Raw genomic sequence first — 23194 nt, 5'->3', positions numbered from 1 at the left:
TACTAAAATCTGAAACTTTTCGGGGGAATGACCAAGATGGTAGAGTAGGAAGACCCTGAGCTCACCTCCTCCCACAGGCACACCAAAATTACAACTTTTACAAAGCAACTTTCGATGAGAGTGACCTGAAGCCTAGCAGAAAAGAAGGAACCACAATGAGACAGGTTGGAGAGGCAGAGACATAGTATAGTCAAGACTCACATCCTTTGACACAGTATAGTTAGGACCCACACACCCTGGTAGATGACCACCAAACGAGAGGATAATCAAAATTGCAGAAGTTCTCCCCAAGGAGCAAGAGGTCCAAGCCCCATATCAGGCTCCCCAGTGTGGGGGTCCTGCACCAGGAGATGAGTCCCCAGGACATTTGGCTTTGAAGGACAGTAGTGCTTGTGTACAAGAGAGCCAGAGGGCTATAGGAAACAGATACTACACCCTTAAAAGTCACATATGGCGTCTCACACACTCAGAGTCCCAGCACAGAGGCAGTAACTTGAAAGGAGCCTGGATCAGATCCAACTGCTGATCTTATAGAGACTCCCAGAACAACAAGAGGCCACTGGAACTCCCCCCTGGAGACATAGACACTGGCTGCAGCCATGTTGAGGAGCTTTATCTACCATGAGGACACTGGTGTTGGTAAGGGCCATTTTGGAGTCCTCCCTCTGGACTATTTGTGCTGAGACACAGCCCCGCCCACCAGACAAACTGCACCAGGCCTGGGACTGCTGGACCCACATCCAGCGATTACAGGACACAACCCAATTATAACTGGGCCAGAACTAGCCCTGGAACCTCCAGGCGCACGGGCTTAGTTGCTCCCCTGACCCAGCACTCAGCTGCCCCAAGACCTGGCCCCGCCAAACAGTGGACCAACACTAGCCCCAGCACACCTCAGCTAGTCACACCAGTACCTGGCCTTGCCCACCAATGGCTGTCAACCTCAAGATGAGGCACGGCCAGGCAGCCAACAAGAACACAGACCAGCCTCACCTACCAGCATGCCCACAGTAACCAGCTTTGCCACAGAAGGAAGATCCACACAGCCCACAAAGGGAGTACCCCTAGATCATATAGTTCTGGTGACCAGGGGGGAGAGTTGTGCTGAGCTACATAGGTTGTCTCCTACATGAGTCCACTTATCCAAGATCAGGAAATGTAACCAATCTACCTAATACATACAAATAAACATGGAGAATTAAGCAAAATGAGGCAACAAAGGAATATGTTCCAAACAAAGGAACAAGATAAAACCGCAAAAGAAAAACTAAGCAAAGTGGAGATAAGCAATCTATCCAATAAAGAGTTCAAGGTAATGACCATAAAATGCTAAAAGACCTCAGGAGAAGAATAGATGAACACAATGAGAAGTTTAACAAAGAAATACAAAATATAAAGAAGAACCAAACACAGCTGAAGAATACCATAACTGAAATTTTAAAATACACTAGACGGAATCAACAGCAGATTAGATGATACAGAGGAATGGATCAGAGAACTGGAAGACAGAGTAGTAGAAATCACTCAAGCTGAACAGGAAAAAGAAAAAAGAATTTTTAAAAATGAGGACACATCAAGAGACATCAAACATACTAACATCTGCATTATGGGGTCCAGAAAAAAAAAAGAGAAAAAGGGACAGAGAACTTACTTGAAGCAATAATAATTGAAAACATCCCCTAACATGGGACAGGAAACAAACATGCAGATCCAAGACGGAAAGAAAGACTCAAACAAGATGAACTCAAAGAGGTCCACAACAAGACACATTGTAATTAAAATGGCAAAAATTAAAATAAGGGAGAATATTATAAGCAGCAGGGGAAAAACAAAAAGTTATAGTACAAGGGGACTCCCTTAAGTCTGTCAGTTGACTTTTAAGCAGAAACTCTGCAGGCCAGAAGGGAGTGACATGTTATATTTAAAATGATGAAAGGGGAAAACCTACAACCAAGAATATTCTACCCAGCAAGGCTATCATTCGGGTGTGAAGGAAAGAGCAAAAGTTTTACAGACACACACAAGCTAAAAAAGTTCAGCACCATGAAAGCAGCTTTACAAGAAATGTTGAAGGGACTTCCTAAGCATAAAAGACCACAACTAGAAATATAAAAATTACATTGGTAAAGGTAAATATACAGTAAGGTAGTAGATCAACCAGTTATAAAGCTAGTAGGAAGGTTAAAATACAAAAGTAGTAAAATCATTTATATCTACAGTAAGCAGTTAAGGATACACACACAAAAAATGTAAAATATGATGTCAAAAAAAAAATATGATGTAAAAATACAGGATTGTTAGAATGCATCTGAACTTGAGCGACGAGCAACTTAATAAAATATATATATATATATCATGATAACCACTAACCAGAAATCTATAATAGATACACACACACAATAAAGAGAAAGGAATCCAAACGTAACACTTAAGATCATCATCAAGTCACAGGGGAAGAGAGCAAAAGAAGAAGAAAGGGGAAAAAGGATCTATAAAAAAGAAAATCCAAAACTATGAACAAAATGGTAATAAATACATACTTATCAATAATTAATTTAAATGTAAATGGACTTAATGCTCCAATCAAAAGACATAAAGTGTCTGTTTGGATACTTAAAAAAAGACCCATATATATGCTGCCTACTCACTTCAGACCTAAAGACACATGCAAACTGAAAGTGAGGGAATGGAAAAAGATATTCCATGGAAGTGGAAATGAAAAGAAAGCTGGGGTGGTAACTCTTGTTTCAGACAAAATAGACTTTAAAACAAAAACTGTAATGAGAAACAAAGAAGGACGTTACATAATGATCAAGGGTTCAATCCAGGAAGATGATATAACAATTGTAAATATATATGTACCCAACAAAGGAGCATCTAAATACATAAAGCAAATATTAACAGATATAAAGGGAGAAATTGACAGTAACACAATGGTAGTAGGGGACTTTAACAACCCACTTACACCAATGGACAGATCATCCAGACAGAAAATCAATAAGGAAACACTGGCCTTAAGCGACAAATTAGACCAAATAGACTTAATATAGATATTCAAATATCCAAATAGATACATTCCACGCAAAAACAGCAGAATACACATTATTTTCAAGTGCACATAGAACATTCTTCAAGAGAGATCACATGCTAGACAACAAAACAACTCTCAATAAAATATAAGAAAATTGAAATCATGTCAAGCATTTTTTATAACAATGGTATGAGACGAGAAATCAACTACAAGGAAAAAAATGCAAAAAAACACAAACACATGAAGGCTAAGCAATATGCTACTAAACAAACAATGGGTCACTGAAGAAATCAAAGAAAAAAATTTTAAAAACCTCAACACAAATGAAAAAAGAAAAACAATGATCACAAATCTATGGGACACAGCAAAAACTTTTCTTAGAGGGAAGTTTACAGTGATACAAGCCCACCTCAGGAAACAAGATAAATCTCAAATAAACAACCTAACCTTACACCTAAAAGAACTAGAAAAAGAAGAACAAACAAAACGAAAAGTGAGTAGAAGAAAAGAAATCATAAAGATCCGAGCAGAAATAAGTGAAATAGAGACTTAAAAAAAAAAAAAATGAAAAATTAATGAAACTAAGAGCTGGTTCTGTGCTTTTCATAAACACAATTGGTAAACCTTTAGCCAAACTCATCAAGGAAAAAAAGAGAGATGGTCCAAATAAATAAAAATCTGAAATTAAAAGAAAAGTTACAACTGACACCAAGGAAATACAGAAGATCATAGGAAATTATTATGAACAATTATATGCCAATAAAATGGACAACCTAGAAGAAATGGGTAAATTTCTAGAAACATATAATCTCCCAAGACTGCATCTGGATGAAATACAAAATCTGACCAGACCAATTAGCAGCAATGAAATTGAATCAGTAATAAAATAAATAAATAAGTAAATAAATTTTTTAAATTAAAAGAAAAAAAAAACCTCCCAGCAAACAGAAGTCCATATAGCTATCCTTGTCAAACTATTCCAAAAAATTAAAGACAAAGGAATACTTCCAAACCCTTTTTGTGAGTCCAGGATCACCCTGATACCAAAACCAGACAAAGACACCACAAAAAGATTCTATTACAGGTTAATATCACTGATGAACTTAGATACAAAAATCCTTAACAAAATATTAGCAAACCAAATTCAACAATACATTAAAATGATCTGACCTCATAATCAAGTGGGATTTATTCCAGGGATACAGGATGGTTCAACATGTACAAATCAGTCAATATGATACACCACATTAACAAATTGAAGAATAAAAATCATGTGATCATAATAGATGCAGAAAAAAGCTTTTGGCAAAATTCAACATCCATTTGTGATAAAAACTCCCAACAAAGTGATTATAGAGGTAACATACCTCAATATAGTAAAGGCCATATATGACAAGCCCCCAGCTAACATCATACTCAACAGCAAACACTGAAAGCATTTCTTGTAAGATCAGGAACAAGACAAGGGTTCCCACTCTTGCCACTTTTTTTTTTTTTTTAATGCTTTCCTTTTTTTTTTTTTTTTAATTTTTATTTATTTATTTATTTATTTATTTTTAATTTATGGCTATGTTGGGTCTTCGTTTCTGTGCGAGGGCTTTCTCTAGTTGTGGCAAGTGGGAGCCACTCTTCATCGCTGTGTGCGGGCCTCTCACTATCGCGGCCTCTCTTGTTGCGGAACACAGGCTCCAGACACGCAGGCTCAGTAATTGTGGCTCACGGGCCCAGCTGCTCCGCGGCATGTGGGATCCTCCCAGACCAGGGCTCGAACTCGCGTCCCCTGCATTAGCAGGCAGATTCTCAACCACTGCGCCACCAGGGAAGCCCTCTTGCCACTTTTTTCAACACAGTATTGGAAGTCCTAGCCACAGCAATCAGAGAAGAAAAAGAAATAAAAGGCAACCAAATTGAAAAGGAAGAAGTAAAAGTGTCACTATTTGCAGAGGACATGATATTATATATAGAAAATCCTAAAGACTCCATCAAAAAAACAGTAAGAACTAATAAACAAATTCATTAAAGTTGCAGGTTACAAAATCAAAACACCAAAAAACTGTTGTGTTTCTGTACACTAATAATGAACTATCAGAAAGAGAAAGTAAGAAAACAATCCAATTTACAATTGCATCAAAAAACTAAAAATTCTACCAATATATTTAACCAGGGAGGTGAAACACCTGTATATTAAAAACTACAAGACATTAATGAAAGAAATTGAATAAGACAAAAGACATGGAAAGATATTCTGTGCTCATGGATTGGAAGAATTAATTTTACTAAAATGACCATTCTACCAAGGTGATCTACAAACTCAGTGCAATCCCTATCAAAATACCAATGGCATTTTTTTTAACCAAATTAGAACAGATAATCCTAAACTTTGTATGGAACACAAAAGACCCCGAATAGCCAATCTTGAGAAAGGAAAACAAAGCTGGAGCTATCACGCTCCCTGACTTCAAACTATACTACAAGCTACAGTAATCAAAACAGTATGGTACTGGCACAAAAAGAGTGATATAGATCAATGGAACAGAGTAGACAGCCCAGAAAAGAATTCACTCTTATATGGGCAATTAGTCTACAACACAGGAAGCAAGAATATACAATGGGGGAAAAAAGCCTCTTTAATAAATGGTGTTGGGAAAACTGGACAGCTACATGCAACAGAATCTAACCAGACTACTCTATCACACAATACACAAAAATAAACTCAAAATAGATTAAAGACTTAAATGTAAGACCTGAAACCATAAAACTTCTAGGAGAAAACATAGGCAGCACACGTTGACATTGGTGTTAGCAATATTTTTTTATATGTCTCCTTAGACAAGGGAAATAAACAAACAAAAAAGTAAACAAATGGGAATACATCAAACTAAAAAGCTTTTATACAACAATGGAAACAATAGAAAAGGCCCCCTCCTGAATTGGAGAAGAGATTTGTAAATGATATATCTGTTAAGGGGCTAATATTCAAACTATGCCAAAAACTCATATAGCTCAACATCAAAAAAACAAACAACCCAATTAAAAAATGGGCAGAGGACCTGAATAGACGTTTTCCAAAAGAAGACATACAGATGGCCAACAGGCACATGAAAAGATGTTCAACATCACTAATCATCAGGGAAATGCAAATCAAAACCACAATGAGATATCACCTCATACCTGTCAGAATGGCTATTATCAAAAAAACAACAAATAAGTGTTGGCAGCAAGGATGTGGAGAAAAGGAAACACTACTTCACTGTCAGTGGGAATATAAATTGGTGCAGTCACTATAGAAAACATTATAGAGGGTTCTCAAAAAGTTAAAAATAGAACTACAGTACCACCTACAATTCAACTCCTAGGTATTAATCTGAAGAAAATGAAAACACTCATTTGAAAAGATATATGCACCCGTATGTTCATTGCAATATTATTTATAATAGCAAAGATATGAAAGCAAACAATATATATGTTTATATACATACATAAAACGGATTATTACCCAGCCATAAAAAAGAATGGAATCTTGCCATTTGTGACAACATGGATGAACATAGAGGGTATTGTGTGAAGTGAAATAAGTCAGACACAGAAAGACAAATACTGTATTATTTTACTTATATGTGGAATCTAAAAAAAACCCAAACATAACAGAAATAGAATTATAAATGCAGAGAATAAACAGATGCTTGCCAGAGGGGAGGGTTGTGGGGGAACGAAAGAAACAGGTGAGGGAGATTAAGAGGTGCAAACTTCCAGTAGCAAAATAAATGAGTCACAGGTGTGAAATGTACAGAGTGGGAAATATAGTCAGTAATAATGTAATATTTTGTATGGTGACATATGGTAACTATACTTAAAATGATTATTTTGAAATGTATAGAAATAGCAAATCACTATGTCATGTAACAGGAACTAACACAGTGTCCTAGGTCAATTTCACTTCAAAAACAAACAAACGGGGGGGCGGAGTCAAGATGGCAGAATAGGAGGACGCGTCTCTGCACAACTAGGGCACCTACTGGGCACCAGTGGGAGACCACAGACACCTAAGGGGACGGGAGGAACCCCCAGCAATGAGGTAGGACGTGGGACATGGGGGGGAGTGAGAGGGGAGAAGTGGAGATGGGATGGGACCAGCAGTCCTGAGGGGCGGTTGGGGGAGGGGAAAGGATCCCACACCCAAAAGGGGAAATTGGGGGACAGAGGATCAGAAGGGAACTTGGCCAGGTTTCCCCTGCCCACTTGGGCCCCCAGGAGCCTGCTGAGATCCCGGGCCTGATCCTCTGCCCACCGAGGCCCTCTTCAGCTGCACAGGTCCAGAGGGAGTGGGAAGGAGGGAAGAGGGAGAAAAAGTAAAGGCTGGACCTAGGGACTGGCACCTCGAGGGGCGGCTGGGGGAGGAGAGGAGTTCCTACACACATTGGAACCACCCACGGTTAGAGGTCCAGCAGGGATGGGGGAGATGCTGGGGGAGAACCTGGGAGGGGGCCTGGAGAAACAGAAGGGAACACAGCCAGCACTTTCCCTGTCCACTTAGGCACCAGGAACCTGTTGGGCTCCAGGGCCTAATCCTCTGCACTGGGAACCTCCCTCCTACCATGCAGAGCCCAAGTCCTACCCCTACACCCCCACCCAAGGCATTATCTCTACACTCTGAGACCCCCTCTAACCGCACTGGGCCTAAGTCACATCCACACACCCTCACCCAGGGCCTTACCTCCAAACTTCGAAATCCACACTCCACACATGCTGCCTCTCCCCTTCCTGGCAGATCTTAAGCAGAGGCCCTGCCCAAAGCTTGAACATCACCCCGCCTAGGCCCCGCCCTCAAGGCCTTGTCCAGCTGCATGGGTCCTGAGGCTAGGCCCCGTCCCAAGTTCAAAAGTCACCTCCCCTCCGACCCCCGCCTAGGCCCCACTCCACCCTAAACGCCACCCTTGCCTAAGTTCCACTGCCCACCTAAACTCCACCCCCCATAGACAAGACCTTGTTTTTTTTCCTTCTTCTTTTAAGTTGGGGTTCTGTTTTACCTTGTTGTTCTTGATTCATTTATATTTTTATTTTTCTAGTAAATCTTTTATTTTTCTAATTTTATTTTATTCTTTTTTTTTTTTCCCCAGGGGTGTAAAACACTAAAGGTTTATTTCTTGATCATCCTAGACATTCATCTCAAGTCAGCTGGGGGGCTCTAGTCTATCTGCAGGCTGTCAAATAGATCTTCCATCTGTAATATTCTTTTTTATTTTTTTAAACATCTTTATTGAAGTATAATTGCTCCACAATGGTGTGTTAGTTTCTGCTTTATAACAAAGTGAAACAGCTACACATATACACACGTTCCCATATCTCCTCCCTCCCGCATCTCCCTCCCTCCCACCCTCCCCATCCCACCCCCCCAGGCAGTCACAAAGCACCGAGCTGATCTCTCTGTGCTATGCGGCTGCTTCCCACTAGCTATCTATTTTACATTTGGTAGTGTATATATGTCCATGACACTCTCTCACCCTGTCACATCTCACCCCTCCCCCTCCCCATATCCTCAAGTCCATTCTTTAGTAGGTCTGTGTCTTTATTCCCATCTTGCCACTAGGTTCTTCATGACCTTTTTTTTTTCCTTAGATTCCATATATATGTGTTACCCTACTGTATTTGTTTCTCTCTTTCTGACTTACTTCACTCTGTATGACAGACTCTAACTCCATCCACCTCATTACAAATACCTCCATTTCATTTCTTTTTATGGCTGAGTAATATTCCATTGTATATATGTGCCACATCTTCTTTATCCATTCATCTGATGAAGGACACTTAGGTTGCTTCCATGTCCTGGCTATTGTAAATAGAGCTGCAATGAACATTTTGGTACATGACTCTTTTTGAATTATGGTTTTCTCAGGGTATATGCCCAGTAGTGGGATTGCTGGGTGGTATGGTAGTTCTATGTTTAGTTTTTTAAGGAACCTCCATACTGTTCTCCATAGTGGCTGTATCAATCTACATTCCTACCAACAGTGCAAGAGTGTTCCCTTTTCTTCACACCCTCTGCAGCATTTATTGTTTGTAGATTTTTTAATGATGGCCATTCTGATCGGTGTGAGATGATAACTCATTGTACTTTTGATTTGCATTTCTCTAATGATTAATGATGTTGAGCATTCTTTCATGTGTCTGTTGGCCATCTGTATATCTTCTTTGGAGAAAAGTCTATTTAGGTCTTCTGCCCATTTTTGGATTGGGTTGTTTGTTTTTTTGTTATTGAGCTGCATGAGCTGCTTGTAAATCTTGGAGATGAATCCTTTGTCAGTTGCTTCATTTGCAAATATTTTCTCCCATTCTGAGGGTTGTCTTTTTGTCTTTTTTATGGTTTCCTTTGCTGTGCAAAAGCTTTTAAGTTTCATTAGGTCCCATTTGTTTATTTGTGTTTTTATTTCCATTTCTCTAGGAGCTGGATCAAAAAGGATCTTGCTGTGATGTATGTCATAGAGTGTTCTGCCTATGTTTTCCTCTAAGAGTTTGATAGTGTCTGGCTTTACACTTAGGTCTTTAATCCATTTTGAGTTTATTTTTTTGTATGGTGTAGGGAGTGTTCTAATTTCTTACTTTTACATGTACCTGTCCAATTTTCCCAGCACCACTTATTGAAGAGGCTGTCTTTTCTCCACTGTATATGCCTGCCTCCTTTATCAAAGATAAGGTGACCATATGTGCATGGGTTTATCTCTGGGCTTTCTATCCTGTTCCATTGATCTATATTTCTGTTTTTGTGCCAGTACCAAACTGTCTTGATTACTGTAGCTTTGTAATATAGTCTGAAGTCAGGGAGCCTGATTCCTCCAGCTCCATTTTTCGTTCTCAAGATTGCTTTGGCTATTCGGGGTCTTTTGTGTCTCCAAACAAATTGTGAAATTTTTTGTTCTAGTTCTGTGAAAAATGCCAGTGGTAGTTTGATAGGGATTGCATTGAATCTGTAGATTGCTTTGGGTAGTAGAGTCATTTTCACAATGTTGATTCTTCCAATCCAAGAACATGGTATATCTCTCCATCTATTTGTATCATCTTTAATTTCTTTCATCATTGTTTTATAGTTTTCTGAGTACAGGTCTTTTGTCTCCTTAGGTAGGTTTATTCCTAGATATTTTATTCTTTTTGTTGCAATGGTAAATGGGAGTGTTTTCTTAATTTCACTTTCAGATTTTTCATCATTAGTATATAGGAATGCAAGAGATTTCTGTGCATTAATTTTGTATCCTCCTACTTTACCAAATTCATTGATTAGCTCTAGTAGTTTTCTGGTAGCAGTTTTAGGATTCTCTATGTATAGTATCATGTCATCTGCAAACAGTGACAGCTTTACTTCTTCTTTTCCTATTTGGATTCCTTTTATTTCTTTTTCTTCTCTGATTGCTGTGGCTAACACTTCTAAAACTATGTTGAATAATAGTGGTGAGAGTGGGCAACCTTGTCTAGTTCCTGATCTTAGTGGAAATGGTTTCAGTTTTTCACCATTGAGGACAATGTTGGCTGTGGGTTTGTCATATATGGCCTTTATTATGTTGAGGAAAGTTCCCTCTATACCTACTTTCTGCAGAGCTTTTATCATAAATGGGTGTTGAATTTTGTCGAAAGCTTTCTCTGCATCTATTGATATGCTCATATGGTTTTTCTCCTTCAATTTGTTAATATGATGTATCACGTTGATTGATTTGCGTATATTGAAGAATCCTTGCATTCCTGGGATAAACCCCACTTGATCATGATGTATGATCCTTTTAATGTGCTGTTGGATTCTGTTTGCTAGTATTTTGTTGAGGATTTTTGCATCTATGTTCATCAGCGATATTGGCCTGTAGTTGTCTTTCTTTGTGACATCTTTGTCTGGTTTTGGTATCAGGGTGATGGTGGCCTCGTAGAATGAGTTGGGGAGTGTTCCTCCCTCTGCAATATTTTGGAAGAGTTTGAGAAGGATAGGTGTTAGCTCTTCTCTAAATGTTTGATAAAATTCGCCTGTGAAGCCATCTGGTCCTGGGCTTTTGTTTGTTGGAAGATTTTTAATCACAGTTTCAATTTCAGTGCTTGTGATTGGTCTGTTCATATTTTCTATTTCTTCCTGGTTCAGTCTTGGTAGGTTGTGCATTTCTAAGAATCTGTCCATTTCTTCCAGGTTGTCCATTTTATTGGCATAGAGTTGCTTGTAGTAATCTCTCATGATCGTTTGTATTTCTGCAGTGTCAGTGGTTACTTCTCCTTTTTCATTTCTAATTCTATTGATTAGAGTCTTCTCCCTTTTTCTCTTGATGAGTCTGGCTAATGGTTTATCAATTTTGTTTATCTTCTCGAACAACCAGCTTTTAGTTTCATTGATTTTTGCTATTGTTTCCTTCATTTCTTTTTCATTTATTTCTGATCTGATCTTCATGATTTCTTTCCTTCTGCTAGCTATGGGGTTTTTTTGCTCTTCTTTCTCTAATTGCTTCAGGTGCAAGGTTAGTTGTTTATTCAAGATGTTTCCTGTTTCTTGATGTAGGTTTGTATTGCTATAAACTTCCCTCTTAGCACTGCTTTTGCTGCATCCCATAGGTTTTGGGTCATCGTGTCTCCATTGTCATTTGTTTCTAGGTATTTTTTTATTTCCCCTTTGATTTCTTCAGTGATCACTTCGTTATTAATAGTGTATTGTGTAGCCTCCATGTGTTTGTATTTTTTACAGATCTTTTCCTATAATTGATATCTAGTCTCATAGCGTTGTGGTCGGAAAACATACTTGATACGATTTCAATTTTCTTAAATTTACCAAGGCTTGATTTGTGACCCAAGATATGATTTATCCTGGAGAATGTTCCATGAGCACTTGAGAAAAATGTGTATTCTGACGTTTTGGGTGGAATGTCCTATAAATATCAATTAAGTCCATCTTGTTTAATGTATCATTGAAAGCTTGTGTTTCCTTATTTATTGTCATTTTGGATGATCTGTCCATTGGTGAAAGTGGGATGTTAAAGTCCCCTACTATGATTGTGTTACTGTCGATTTCCCCTTTTATGGCTGTTAGTATTTGCCTTATGTATTGAGGTGCTTCTATGTTGGGTGCATAAATATTTACAATTGTTATATCTTCCTCTTGGATCGATCCCTTGATCATTATATAGTGTCCTTCTTTGTCTCTTGTAATAGTCTTTATTTTAAAGTCTATTTTGTCTGATATGAGAATTGCTACTCCATCTCTCTTTTGACTTCCATTTGCATGGAATATCTTTTTCCATCCCCTCACTTTCAGTCTGTATGTGTCTCTAGGTCTGAAGTGGGTCTCTTGTAGACAGCATATATATGGGTCTTGTTTTTGTATCCATTCAGCCAGCCTGTGTCTTTTGGTGGGAGCATTTAATCCATTTACATTTAAGGTAATTATCGATATGTATGTTCCTATTCCCATTTTCTTAAATATTTTGGGTTTGTTATTGTAGGTGTTTTCCTTCTCTTGTGTTTCTTGCCTAGAGAAGTTCCTTTAGCATTTGTTGTAAAGCTGGTTTGGTGGTGCTGAACTCTCTCAGCTTTTGCTTGTCTGTAAAGGTTTTAATTTCTCCATCAAATCTGAATGAGATCCTTGCTGGGTAGAGTAACCTTGGTTGTAGGTTTTTCTCCTTCATGACATTAAGTATATCCTGCCACTTCCTTCTGGCTTGCAGAGTTTCTGCTGAAAGATCAGCTGTTAACCTTATGGGGATTCCCTTGTGTGTTATTTGTTGTTTTTCCCTTGCTGCTTTTAATATGTTTTCTTTATATTTAATTTTTGATAGTTTGATTAATATGTGTCTTGGTGTGTTTCTCCTTGGATTTATCCTGTATGGGACTCTCTGTGCTTCCACGACTTGATTAACTATTTCCTTTCCCATATTAGGGAAGTTTTCAACTATAATCTCTTCAAATATTTTCTCATTCCCTTTCTTTTTCTCTTCTTCTGCGACCCCTATAATTCGAATATTGGTGCAGCTAATGTTGTCCCAGAGTTCTCTGAGACTGTCCTCAGTTCTTTTCATTCTTTTTTCTTTATTCTGTTCCACAGCAGTGAATTCCACCATTCTGTCTTCCAGGTCACTTATCCGTTCTTCTGCCTCAGTTATTCTGCTATTGATCCCGTCTAGAGTATTTTTACTTTCATTTATTGTGTTTTTCATCATTGCTTGGTTCCTCTTTAGTTTTTCTACGTCCTTGTTAAATGTTTCTTGCATTTTGTCTATTCTATTTCCAAGATTTTGGATCATCTTTACTATCATTATTCTGAATTGTTTTTCAGGTAGACTGCCTATTTCCTCTTCATTTGTTAGGTCTGGTGTGTTTTGACCCTGCTCCTTCATCTGCTGTGTGTTTTTTTGTCTTCTCATTTTCCTTAACTTACTTTGTTTGGGGTCTCCTTTTCACAGGCTGCAGGTTCGTAGTTCCCCTTATTTTTGATATCTGTCCCCAGTGGCTAAGGTTCATTCAGTGGGTTGTGTAGGCTTCCTGGTGGAGGGGACTAGTGCCTGTGTTCTGGTGGATGAGGCTGGATCTTGTCTTTCTTGTGGGCAGGTCCACGTCTGGTGGTGTGTTTTGGGGTGTCTGTGGCCTTATTATATTTTTAGGCAGCCTCTCTGCTAAATGGATGGGGCTGTGTTCCTGTCTTGCTAGTTGTTTGGCATAGGGTGTCCAGCTCTGTAGCTTGCTGGTCGTTGAGTGAAGCTGGGTCTTGATGTTGAGATGGAGATCTCTGAGAGATTTTCGCCTTTTGGTATTATGTGGAGCTGGGAGGTCTCTTGTGGACCAGTGTCCTGAAGTTGGCTCTCCCACCTCAGAGGCACAGCCCTGATGCCTGGCTGGAGCACCAAGAGCCTTTCATCCACACGGCTCAGAATAAAAGGGAGAAAAATTCGAAAGTAAGAAAGAGGATAAAATAAAATAAAATAAAGCTATTATAATAAGAAATAAGGAAAAAAAAATTTTCAGAAAAAATATATTCAGAAAAAAAATTTTTTTAATTTTTAAAAATAGATTTATTAATTTTTTATAGTAAAAATAAGAAAAAATATTAAGAAAAAATTTATTAAGAAAAAAATTTTTAATTTTTTAAAATAAAAAATATGAAAAAATTATTAAAATTTTTTTTAAATTTCTAAAAATAGAAAATAAGGAAAAAATTATTAAGAAAACATTTATTAGGAAAAAAAATTTTTTAAGTAAAAAAAAAAAAAAAAAACACGGACAGACCTAACCCTAGGACTAATGGTGAAAGCAAAGCTATACAGACAAAATCTCACCCAGAAGCATACACATATACACTCACAAAAAAAAAAGGAAAAGGGGAAAAATTAATATATCCTGCTCCCAAAGTCCACCTCTTGAATTTGGGATGATTCGTTGTCTATTCAGGTATTCAACAGATGCAGGCACATCAAGGTGTTTGTGGAGCTTTAATCCGCTGCTTCTGAGGCTGCTGGGAGAGATTTCCCTTTCTCTTCTCTGTTCGTACAGCTCCTGGGGTTCAGCTTTGGATTTGGACCCGCCTCTGCATGTAGGTCGCCTGAGGGCGTCTGTTCCCCACCCAGACAGACTGGGGTTAAAGGAGCAGCTGCTTCAGGGGCTCTGGCTCACTCAGGCCAGGGGGAGGGAGTGGTACGGAGGAAGCGGGGCGAGCCTGTGGCGGCAGAGGCCGGCATGACGTTGCAGCAGCCTGAGGCGCGCCGTGCATTCTCCTGGGGAAGTTGTCCCCGGATCACGGGACCCTGGCAGTGGCGAGCTGCACAGGCTCCCGGGAGGGGCAGTGTGGAGAGTGACCCGTGCTCACACACAGGTTTCTTGGTGGCAGCAGCAGCAGCCTTAGCATCTCATGCCCGTCTCTGGGGTCCGCGCTGATAGCCGCGGCTCGCGCCCGTCTCTGGAGTTCGTTTAGACAGCGCTCTGAATCCCCTCTCCTTGTGCGCCGTGAAACAGAGAGGCAAGAAAAAGTCTCTTGCCTCTTCAGCAGCTGCAGACTTTTTCCCGGACTCCCTCCCAGCTAGCACCAAATCCTGAGCCTCAGCTCCCAGCCCCGCCCGCCCCGACGGGGGAGCAGACAAGCCTCTCGGGCTGGTGAGTGCTGGTCGGCACCACTCCTCTGTGCGGGAATCTCTCCGCTTTGCCCTCCGCACCCCTGTGGCTGCGCTCTCCTCCATGGCTCCGAAGCTTCCCCCCTCTGCCACCTGCAGTCTCCGCCCGTGAAGGGGCTCCTAGTGTGTGGAAACCTTTCCTCCTTCACAGCTCCCTCCCACTGGTGCAGGTCCTGTCCCTATTCTATTGTCTCTGTTATTTCTTTTTTCTTTTGCCCTACCCAGGTATGTGGGGAGTTTCTTGCCTTTTGGGAGGTCTGACGTCTTCTGCCAGCATTCAGTGGGTGTTCTGTAGGAGTAGTTCCACGTGTAGATGTATTTCTACTGTATCTGTGGGAAGGAAGGTGATCTCCGCGTCTTACTCTTCCACCATCTTGCTTCTCCTCCTATTTTATTCTTTATACAGTGTTATTTTTCTGCTCATTTTGGCTTGTCCCCCCTGCCTTTTTTTTTCTTTTTTCTGTTGTGGTTTTGTTTTACCTTGTTGCAGTTTTCTCAATTATATATTAATTTTTCCTGATATATTTCTTATCTTTCTAATTTTATTTTATTTTTTATTCTTTGTTATTGTAGTGCTCCTTTTTTTCGTTTTTCTTTTGCTGCACCATGTAGCTTGTGGGAATCTTGGTTCCCAGGCCAGATGTCAGGCCCAAGCTCCTGTAGAGAGAGCACCAAATCCAAACTGATGGACTAACAGAGAACCTCAGACCACAGGGAATATGAATCGGAGTGAGGCCTACTGGAGGTCCTCATCTCAGCACCAAGACCTGGATCTACCCAACTGCCTGCAAACTCCAGTGCTGGATGCCTTAGGCCAAACAACCAGTAAGACAGGAATACAGCCCCACCCATTAAAAAAAAAAATGAAACGACAAAAAAATATGTTACAGATGAAGGAGCAAGGTCAAAACCTATAAGACCAAATAAATGAAGATGAAATAGGCAACCTACGTGAAAAAGATTTCAGAGTATTGATAGTAAAGATGACCCAAAATCTCGGAAACAGAATGGAGAAAAAACAAGAAATGTTTAACAAGGATCTAGAAGAACTAAAGAGCAAACAAAGAGTGATGAACAACACAATAACTGAAATTAGAAATACTCTAGAAGGAATCAATAGCAGAATAACTGAAGCAGAAGAATGGAGAACTGAGCTAGAAGATAAAATGGTGGAAATACCTGCCAGGGAGCAGAATAAAGAAAAAACAATGAAAAGAATTGAGGACAATCTCAGATACCTCTGGAACAACATTCAACACACCAACATTCTTATTATAGGGGTCCCAGAGGAAGAAGAGAAAAAGAAAGGGTGTGAGAAAATATTTGAAGACATTATAGTCAAAAACTTCCCTAACATGGGAAAGGAAATAGTCAAGTCCAGGAACCACATAGAGTCCCATACAGTATAAAACTAAAAGAAACACGCCAAGACACATAGTAATCAAACTATCAAAAATTAAATACAAAGAAAAAATATTAAACACAGCAAGGAAAAAGCAACAAATAACATACAAGGGAATCCCCATAAGGTTAACAGCTGATCTTTCAGCAGAAATTCTGCAAGCCAGAAGGGAGTGGCAGGACATATTTACAGTGATGAAGGGAAAAACCTACAACCAAGATGACTCTACCCAGCAAGGATCTCATTCAGATTCGACGGAGAAATCAAAAGCTTTACAGACAAGCAAAAGCTATGAGAATTCAGCACCACCAAACCAGCTTTATAACAAATGCTAAAGGAACTTATTTAAGCGGGAAACACAAGAGAAGAAAAAACAAACCCAAATCAATTAAGAAACTGATAACAGGAACATACATATTGATAATCACCTTGAATGTAAATGGATTAAATGCTCCAACCAAAAGACACAGACTGGCTGAATGGATACAAAAACAAGACCCTTATATGTGCTGTCTTCAAGAAACCCACTTCAGACCTAGGGACACATACAGACAGAAAGTGAGGGGATGGAAAAAGATATTCCATGCAAATAGAAATCAAAAGAAAGCTGGAGTAGCAATACTCATATCAGATAAAATAGACTTTTAAATAAAGACCGTTACAAGACATAAGGAAGGACACTACATAATGATCAAAAGATCAATCCAAGAAGAAAACATAACAATTATAAATATTTATTCACCCAACATAGAAGCATGTCAATACATAAGGCAAATGCTAACAGCCATAAAAGGAGAAATCGACAATAACACAATAATAGTAGGGCACTTTAACACCCCACTTACACCAATAGACAGATCATCCAGACAGAAAATAAATAGGAAACACAAGCTTTAAATGACACAATAGACCAGATGGACTTAATTGATATTTTTAGGACATTCCACCTGAAAGCAGAAGAATACACTTTCTTCTCAAGTGCCCACAGAATGTCCTCCAGAATAGATCACATCTTGGGTTACAAATCAAGCCTCAGAAAATTTAAGAAAACTGAAATCATATCAAGCATCTTTTCCAACCACAACGCTATGAGGCTAGATATCGATTACAGGAAGAAAAAAAAACTGTAAAAAATACAAATACATGGAGGGTAAACAGTGCACTCCTAAATAACCAAAAGATCACTGAAGAAATTTAAAAATACCCCAAAACAAATGACAATGAAAGCATGATGATCCAAAACCTATGGGATGCAGCAAAAGCAGTTTTAAGAGGGAAGTTCATAGCAATTCAAGCTCACCTCAAGAAACACAGTAAATCTCAAATAAACAATCTAACTTTACCCCTAAGACAACTACATGAAGAAGAACAAAGAAAACCCAAAGTTAGCAGAAGGAAAGAAATCATAAAGATCAGATCAGATATAAATGAAAAAGAAATGAAAGAAATGATAGCAAAGAACAATAAAACTAAAAGCTGGTTCTTTGAGAAGATAAAAGAAAAAAAAATGATAAACCATTAGCCAGACTCATCAAGAAAAAAAAGGAAGAGGACACAAATCAATAAAATTAGAAATGAAAATGGAGAAATCACAACTGACACTGCATAAATACAAAAGATCATAAGAGACTACTGCAAGCAACTATATGCCAATAAAATAGACCACCTGGAAGAAATGGAAAAATTCTTGGAAAAGTACAACCTTCCAAGATTGAACCAGGAAGAATTAGAAAATATAAACAGACCAATCTCAGGTAATGAAATTGAAAATGTAATTTAAAATCTTCCAACAAACAAAAGTCCAGGACCAGATGGCTTCACAGGCGAATTCTATCAAACATTTAGAGAAGAGTTAACACCCATCCTTCTCAAACTCTTCCAAAAAATTGCAGAGGGAGGAACAATCCCAAAATCATTTTATGAGGCCACCATCACCCTGATACCAAAATCAGACAAAGATATCGTGAAAAAAGAAAATTATAGACCAATATCACTGACGAACATAGACACAAAAAGCCTCAACAAAATACGAGCAAACAGAATCCAACAACACATTAAAAGGATCAAACACCATGATCAAGTGGGATTTATCCTAGGAATGCAAGGATTCTTCAATACATGCAAAACAATCAATGTGATACACCATATTAACAAATTAATGAATAAAAACCATATGATCATCTCGATAGATGCAGAAAAAGCTTTTAACAAAATTCAACACCCATTTATCATAAAAAGTCTCCAGAAAGTAGGCATAGAGGGAACCTACCTCAACATAATAAAAGCCATATACAACAAACCCACAGCAAACATCATTCTCAATGGTGAAAAACTGAAAGCATTTCCTCTAAGATCAGGAAGAAGACAAGGATGTCCACTCTTGCCACTATTATTCAACATAATATTGGAAGTCCTAGCCACAGCAATCAGAGAAGAAAAAGAAATAAAGAATACAAATTGGAAAGAAGAAGTAAAACTGTCACTGCCGATGACATGATACTATACATAGAAAATCCTAAAGATGCCACCAGAACTAATCAATGAATTTGGTAAGTTTGCAGGAAAAATTAATACACAGAAATCTCTTGCATTCCTATACACTAACAATGAAAGATCAGAAAGAGAAATTAAGGAAACAATCCCATCTACCATCACAATAAAAAGAGTAAAATACCTAGGAATAAACCTACCTAAGGAGGCAAAAGACCTGTACTCAGAAAACTATAAAACAATGATGAAAGAAACCAAAGATAATATAAACAGATGGAGAGATATACCATGCTCCTGGATTGGAAGAATCAATATTGTGAAAATGACTATACTACCCAAAGCAATCTACAAGTTCAATGCAACCCCTATCAAATTACCAATGGCATTTTTCACAGAACTAGAACAAGATATTTTACAATTTGTATGGAAACACAAAAGACCCCGAATAGCCAAAACAATCTTGGGAAACAAAAATGGAGCTGGAGGAATCAGGCTCCCTGACTTCAAACTATACTACAAAGCTACAGTAATCAAGACAGTATGGTACTCACACAAAAACAGAAATATAGATCAATGGAACAGGATAGAAAGCCCAGAGATAAACCCATACACATATGATCACCTTATCTTTGACAAAGGAGGCAAGAATATACAATGGAGAAAAGACAGCCTCTTCAATAAGTGGTGCTGGGGAAAAATGGATAGATACATGTAAAAGAATGAAATTAGAACACACCCTAACACCACACACAAAAATAAACTCAAAACGGATTAAAGACCTAAATGTAAGGCCAGACATTATAAAACTCTTAGAGAAAAACATAGGCAGAACACTCTATGACATAAATCACAGCAAGATCCTTTTTGACCCACCTCCTAGAGTAAGGGAAATAAAAACAAAAATAAACAAATGGGACCTAATGAAACTTAAAAGCTTTTGCACAGCAAAGGAAACCATAAACAAGGTGAAAAGACAATCCTCAGAATGGGAGAAAATACTTGCAAACGAAGCAACTGACAAAGGATTAATCTCCAAAATATACAAGCAGCTCATGCAGCTCAATACCACGGAAACAAACAACCCAATCCAAAAATGGGCAGAAGACCTAAATAGACATTTCTACAAAGAAAACATACAGATGGCCAACAAATACAGGAAAAGATGCTCAACATCACTAATCATTAGAGAAATGCAAATCAAAACTACAATGAGGTATCACCTCACACCTGTCAGAATAGCCATCATCAAAAAATCTAGAAACAATAAATGCTGGAGAGGGTATGGAGAAAAGGGAACCCTCCTGCACTGTTGGTGGCAATGTAAAGTGATACAGCCACTGTGGAGAATAGTATGAAGGGTCCTTAAATAACTAAAAATAGAACTACCATATGACTCAGCAATCCCACTACTGGTCATATACCCTGAGAAAACCATAATTCAAAAAGAGTCATATACCACAATGCTCATTGCAGCACTATTTACAATAGCCAGGACATGGAAGCAACCTAAATGTCCATCAATAGATGAATGGATAAAGAAGATGTGGCACATATATACAATGGAATATTACTCAGCCATAAAAAGGAACGAAATTGAGTTATCTGTAGTGAGGTGGATGAACCTAGAATCTGTCATACAGAGTGAAGTAAGCCAGAAAGAGAAAAACAAATACCAAATGCTAGCGCATTTATGTGGAATTTTAAAAAGTGGCACTGATGAACCTAGTGGCAGGGCAGGAATAAAGATGCAGACGTAGAGAACAGACTTGAGGGCATGGGGTGGAAGGGGAAGCTGGGATGCAGTGAGAGAGTAGCACTGGCATATATACACTACCAAATGTAAAATGGATGGTTAGTGGGAAGCTGCTGCATAGCACAAGGAGATCAACTCGATGCTTTGTGACAACCTAGAGGGATGGAATAGGGAGGGTGGGAGGGTAGGAGAGAGGCTCAAGAGGGAGGGGATATGGGGATATATGTATACATATAGCTGATTCACTTTGTTGTACAGCAGAAACTAACATCACATTGTAAAGCATTTATACTCCAATAAAGATGTGAAAAAAAAAGTCAGAGTGAAAAAACAAACACACAAACAAATAAACTCATAGAAAAAGAGATCTGATCTGTGGTTATCAGAGGTTGGGGTGGGTGGGGAATTGGAGAAAGAGAATCAAAATGTACAAACATCTGGTTATAAGACAAATAAGTACTAGGGATGGGACATACAATATGATAAATGTAATTAACACTTCTGTGTGTTACATGTGACAGGTGTTAAGAGAGTAAAGTCTAAGAGTTCTTATCACAAGGGAAACAATTTTTTTCTATTTATTTAATTTTATATCTATATGAGATGATGGATGTTCACTAAACTTGTGGTAATCATTTCATGATGCATTTAAGTCAAATCATTATGCTGTACACCTTAAACGTACACAGTACTGTATGTAAACTATATCTCAACAAGACTGGGGGGGAAGTTTAATGGGAAAAAAATAATAAATAAATAAGTCACAGGGATATAATGTACAGCACCAGGGATGTAGTCAATAATATTGTAATAATTTTGTATGGTGCAAAATTTACAGAAATAATGAATCACTATGTTGTACACCTGAAACTAATATAATTTTGTAAGTCAATTATACTATAATTTTAAAAATTAGTTGTGATCTTGAATTTTCCAAGAGTGTCTGACACTACTTTCAATTGTATCAATTCAAAATGAAGTTGTTTTCATCACAAGAAAATAATTGTAACTATGTATGATGATGCATGTTAACTAGACTTATTGTGGTGATCATTTTTCAAAATATACAAATATTGAATCATCATGTTGTAAACCTGAAACTAATACAATATTCTAGTCAGGGACTTCCCCGGTGGTGCAGTGGTTAAGAATCTGCCTGCCAAAGCAGGGGACATAGGTTCAAGCCCTGGTCGGGGAAGATCCCACATGCCACAGAGCAACTAAGGCCATGCGCCACAACTACTGAGCCTGCGTGTCACAACTACTGAAGCCTGCACACCTAGAGCCCATGCTCTACAACAAGAGAAGCCACCATAATGAGAAGCATGCTCACTGCAACTAGGAGTAGCCCCTGCTCACCGCAACTAGAGGAAGCCCACGTGCAGCAACAAAGACCCAACGTAGCCAAAAATAAATTAAATAAAATAGTCCAGTCAATTATATCTAAATTTTAGAAAATAAAGTTGTTAAAAGTATAATATCCTAATAAATGAATTTGCAGAAAATCAAGCCATAAGAAAACTGTTATAGTCGATCAAGATTTCACATTAATAAAGTATTACTATTTTTTGTTTGAATAGAATAACACCAAAAATAATATTCTGGTTATTTTGTTACTTTTGTACCACAATTACCCATACTACATTTTATCACTAATAAAATTTTTTTAAAGAAAAACACCTTTACATTTTAATACTTTTAACTGCACTTTTCCTGCATTTTGAACACACATGCCCACATTTTTATTTTGCACTGCGTATTATGTAGCTGTCCTGGGTATATGTTTCCTCTCTATATGCATAAGCTCTGATGATGTCATTCACCACTTTTGTTTGGCTTGTCTGCCCACTGAGGAAGGAGGTTGGATGATCTTTACAGTGTCTCCAAAGTGACTTGAGTTTAATATTCCATTTGAACTCTAGCATGTTAGTTGAGATTATCAGAAGACAATTTCCAGATCTACAATGTGCTATTGGTACATTTGTCTTTCTTCCAAAAGCAGGATTGAATAAGAAAGTGATGGTCAGTAGACATGGTATGATTTGTGATATGCTGGTGACTGGGAAGGCAACAGTGGAATTAGGTGGAAGGGGTGCAAACCCACTCAGTGTTATATGACCTTTCCCAAGAAGGGTGCAAGTTATAGAACAGACCCAACCTACCATATCTCTATAGAAGGAAACAGTTTTGTAAGTGAAAGAAGGATAAAAATCCTTTGGCTCTGAGCAGTCACAGTCTCATACAAAACAAGCAAGTGCTGCTAATGTTTCTGTTTGCAGAGTATTCATTTTCATATGTACTATCACAGGCCTATTTCTAGGACAAGGAAATACATTAGCTTTCTGTTATTCCTCAGGTGAAAAGTAGAGCTATGAGTATCTTTTGGCACATAAAGAATTCTGAAT

The 23194-nt window shown here is 38.4% G+C and overlaps 2 long non-coding RNA genes across 4 annotated transcripts in view; one reads left to right on the top strand and one right to left on the bottom strand.

Moving 5' to 3' along the window:
* The window catches only part of LOC309640711, a 92983-nt gene that overhangs the window by 51353 nt on the left and 18436 nt on the right, over positions 1-23194 (bottom strand). The window lies entirely within an intron of this gene.
* On the top strand, positions 3993-6239 carry LOC309640731. The gene is made up of 2 exons (XR_014252366.1): positions 3993-4498; positions 4851-6239. It is a non-coding gene; the product is annotated as an uncharacterized lncRNA (long non-coding RNA).

This window comes from Balaenoptera physalus (genome assembly GCF_965194825.1).
Source record: "Balaenoptera physalus genome assembly, chromosome: 13".
In the NCBI taxonomy this organism is placed as follows: Eukaryota; Metazoa; Chordata; class Mammalia; order Artiodactyla; family Balaenopteridae; genus Balaenoptera; species Balaenoptera physalus.
This window is presented reverse-complemented; position numbering and strand designations above follow the sequence as displayed.